Source organism: Equus quagga, chromosome 7 (genome assembly GCF_021613505.1).
Source record: "Equus quagga isolate Etosha38 chromosome 7, UCLA_HA_Equagga_1.0, whole genome shotgun sequence".
Lineage (NCBI taxonomy): Eukaryota > Metazoa > Chordata > Mammalia > Perissodactyla > Equidae > Equus > Equus quagga.
Genome location: NC_060273.1, coordinates 73,719,354 through 73,724,386, shown reverse-complemented (window position 1 = coordinate 73,724,386; position 5,033 = coordinate 73,719,354).

Below are 5,033 nucleotides of genomic sequence, written 5' to 3'. Positions count from 1 at the left end.
TTCCTACTTTAAAAATTTGCAGTGACTCTCCAGACAAATCAACTTCGATTTTCATCCAGGAATCCAAGAATCTTTATAATAAGATTCAATTTACTTACTCTTTCCAGTTTTTCTCTCATTCTTTCCAGATAAACATTCCATTCCTGGTATCATCTCCCAAACAAGTCAGGCATTTGTTTTCACCTCCAAGCCCTCATCCACACAGTTCTAAAAGCTAAGAATGTGGCCCTGCTCTCCTTCAACTGCTATGCCAACCCTAATGAGCCTTCACGTCCCACCTCATCTGTGAAGTCTTAACTGACACTGGTCCATATAAATTTCTCCCTGTTCTGACCTAATAGCCCTGACAACACTGGCCTTGGTCAAATACATTCCTGTTTTCTACGTATGCATTCCTTGTTTACTAAGTGTGCCGCAATGGGCTGGAAATATGGAGGCCAGGGCTCTAACTCAGCTCTGCCTCTAGTGTATCGGATCTTGGGCAGGTCAGTTTTCATCTCTAGACCTGTTTCTTCCTGTGGCCTCTTTGCTATTCCTTCAGCACACCAGCTGCATGCCCCTGCCTCAGAGCGTTTATACCTGCTGGACCCTCTGCCTAAAACATTTTTGAGCCCAGATTATTCGCTAACAAAACTACATATGCATTTACACCTGGACCTACAAGTCCACTTCCGGAAATTTACTCTTAAGATACACCTCCACAAATATAAAACCACATATTCAGTTCTTCACTATATAAGTCTATACAGATTCCATAAAATATCAAAAACTTAGAAACAACCTAAAGCCCATCCACAGGAGACTAGTTGAATAAATTACGGTACACCTTTACACTAGGGTTACACAAGGGGAAGAAGAGGACGGGCAGAAGGGGGTAAGGAGGAAAAGGAGAAGGAGAAAGAAAGAAAAAGATCTTTATGAACTAAAGGGAAAAAACATCCAGATTACGTCGGCAACTTAAAAAAGCAAGGTGTAAAATAACTATATATAACGTACTTTCTGCATGAGAAAGGAGAAATTAAAACACACAAATATTTACTTATTTTTGGGAAAAAAACACAGGAGAGGGACTGGCCTGGTGGCGCAGTGGTTAAGTGCGCACGTTCTGCTTCGGCGGCCCAGGTTTTGCCGGTTCGGATCCCAGGTGCGGACATGGCACCGCTTGGCAAGCCATGCTGTGGTAGGCGACCCACGTATAAAGTAGAGGAAGATGGGCACGGATGTTAGCTCAGAGTCGGTCTTCCTCAGCAAAAAAGGAGGATTGGCAGCAGTTAGTTCAGGGCTAATCTTCCTCAAAAAAAAAAAAAACAACACAGGAGAGAGAATCCAGAAACGAATGAAACTGGTTAACTACAGAGCATGAGAATGTGGTGCAGGAGAGTAAAACTTCTCTGAACAAATATAGTTTTTACTTTTGAACCATGTATTTTACTTATTCAAAAAATAAGTGAAAAGGAAAAAAAGCAAACCATAAAATTCAATAAAAAGAAAAGAAAATGACTCTATTAAAACCGCAAATGAATTCATTCAAGTCACATCTGAACACAGTGCTCTGACATGCTTCAGTGAGATATGTTTTAAGGACACAAAGAACTGAAAAAAAAAGATTGAACTCTACTTAGTAGATGTGTTGTTAACAGTACTGGATTGGTAATTCTGAATTTACTGATAGACCAAATAGTAAATATATGGAGGCTCTTGGGAATCAGAGTTCTCACTGGATGAGAAGGAAAATACAAATATTTAAGGGGAGGAGGCAAGAAAGAATTGTCGTATTAGATAAAATTATGACTTAAAAAATATATATATTTCTTACCTCTGCCCATTGGAAAAGCCTAAAAACAATGACACTTTAGTAGCAATGAGCACACAAAACACCCAGATGTTGGTTTCTTAATACCATTCTCCATTAAAATGAAGCAGAGCTGCTTGGAGAGAAAAACTGACTCCAGTTCTGGGACAGGAAAATACAAGGTGAGCTGGGAACTTCCTTTTGTGCATTAAACAATGAAATGTTACAAGACAGTAGAGGAGATATCAAAAGGACACAGGAAACAGCTTGAATGGGGCTCCCACCAGATAATTTAGGGAAATTTGAGCAGTCAAAGTATAATGATGGTAATAGACTATAGTATATATGAAAAATACATCCATCAGTCTACAGTGATTTGAAAAGAATGATAAAAAAAAAATTGGGAGCAAAGGGGAAACTTCTTCACAGAAGAATGAGACCTAATAAATGGAGAAGAAATAATAAAATTAAGAACTCACCTTATTACAACTACTAATGTAATAACTAGCAGAAAGATGATCCATGAATGCTACCATTTCTTTAAAGTTTGCTGGTAAACAAGATATTCACATAGGTCTCAAAATATCACCCTACAGACTACTTACTAATTACAAAAGGGAAAAGGTATCTTTTCAGCGGAGAAATCTGAAGATACCACTTTAACCAAGTGACCAGTAATAGGATCACAGCAACAATATATGAGTCCTGATGCGATGCAATGGGAAATACTACCCATGCAGTAGTCTTGCCAAAACATTTAAATTTGAATCTAACCATGAGAAAATAGACAAATCAAGATTGTGAAGCCAACTACTAACAAGTGGCATAGAATCTTCAAAAATGTTACTGTCATGAAAAACCAAAAAAGAAATGAAAAGAAGGCAGAAGAATTGTCTTAATTTGAAGATCAAGAGACATGACCACAAAATGTAACACTTGATCTTTGATTGGATCCTGAGGGTTAAAAAAAAAATTATTGATGAAATATTGGGGAAATTTTATTACCTCAATTTTATTAGGAAAGCTTATTACCTAATATTATTGCATCAATGTTAAATTTCTTAAGTAAAATATATGTGTATTGTGATTACACAAAAGAATGTCCTGGTTCTTAGGAGTTCATGCTAAAGGACTAAAAGATGAAATGTCATGGTGTCTGCGACTTACTGTCAAATGGATCAGAACTTTTTAAAAGTATATTCTAAATCCAAGGTGGTATCTTGGATAGGATCCTGTATTAGAAAAAAGACATTAGTGGAAAAACTGGTGAAATCCAAATAAAGCCTATAATTTAGTTAATAGTAACAAACTAATGTTAATTACTCAGTTTTGAATAAACTAAGGTTATATAAGATGTTAACATTAGGGGAAACTGAGTGAAGGATGTCCAGGACCTCTCTGTACAATAGATGCAACTTTTCTCTAAATCTAAAACTATTTCAACATAAAAAGCTTATTTTAAAAAAATGTACATTTAGAGAGAGAGAAAATGAGGCAAAATGTTAGCAATTGGTAAATCTAGGTGACAAGTACATGGATGTTTACCTGACAATTTTAACTTTTCTGTAGGTTTAAATCTTGTCAAAATAAAAAGTTGAAAGAAAATACGGCTACAGAAGGTTAAAAGTAAAAGGATGGAAGAAAATATTCTACATGAACAATAACCAAAAGAAAACTGATGTCATATTAACATCATACCATTTAGGCAAAAAACATTTCTAAAAATAGAGGAACACTTCCTAATTAGAAAAAGTTCAATTCACCAGCAAATTAACAGAATCTAAATTTATATGCACCTAATAACACAGCATCAAAATGTATAAAACAAAAATTGTCTGAACTATAGGGAGAAATAGGTAAATCCATGGTCATGAGAGATTTTAGTACACCTCTCAAAAACAAAGAGCAAACCAAGAAAACAGTAGGATATAGAGTTGAACAATTCAATCTGCAACTCTGACCTAACAGACATGCAGAACCCTACAACTGCAGAATAAACATTCTTTTCAAGCTCATACAGAACATGTACAAAAACTGATCATACAGTGCGCCACAAGTTTGTCATTATGGGAGGAGGCCCAGGCAGGCTTCTGAGGCGCTGGCACTGTGCTATTCTTTGAGGGTAGTGATTACCCAGGTTTTTCCTTTGTTGATAAATTCTGTTTTGTGTTCATTTTTTGTGTGTATTTCATATAGTTTGTGTGTATATTATATATTTCTTATTGTTATTCACTTTTTGTGTGTGTGCACTATATTTCACAACTTAAAAAAGAGTTAAAATTCTTTACAGGGCCTGCCTGGCAGTGTCATGGTTAAGCTCGTGTGCTATGCTTTGGTGGCCCAGGGTTCACAGCTTGGGAATCCCAGGTGCAGAGCTACACACCACTTATCAAGCCACACTGTGGCAGCATCCCACATACGAAAAATAGAGGAAGACTGGCACAGATGTTAGCTCAGTGACAATCTTCCTCAATCAGAAAGAGGAAGATTGGCAACACATGTTAGCTCAGGGCCAACCTTCCTCACCAAAAAAGAAAAAAAAAATCCTTTAGGAAAGTACCAATCTCCTATCAATACAACAAGCCCAATGCATCCTATTTTTCTTTCAGCATTTCAACTAATTGCTCTTTCTTTAGTTGAGCAGCACATGAAGTAATGGGCTTATGCTTAAAGGCTTCCTTGAACAAAACTTATGTATCTTTAAACACAAGAAGTATATTCACCCCAGCAAGATGTTCATTCTAAGAGAGACACATAGGAATTGAGCCTAAGAGAACAGAGGATCCATGAATCACAACTTACACTTACTCCAAGACAGCACAGGTTCAGAGGCTCATTAAATAAAACAGCTACAATCACTCACAAGATTTAAATTAGTTTCCTTCCTCCTTTTTTTTTTGCTCAGCACATATAATTTAATTTTCCTAAGTTAAATGTAAGTAGACACCAGGAAGGATTTCTCAATCTGGGGAATAACTAAGGCTATGCAGAGTGAGAGAGCAGCAAAACAATCTAAAGGAGGGCAAACTACAAAACAGTTGCCCCAAAGGAACCAATACAAAGGACATGATTATAGCCTATGGTAATATCAAGCCAATACATCCTGGTATATTATTATTATTTTATTTATTTATTTATTTATTTATTTATTTATTTATTTATTTTTGGTGAGGAAGATTCACCCTGAGCTAACATCTGTTGCCAATCTTCCTCTTTTTGTATGTGAGCCGCTGCCACAGCA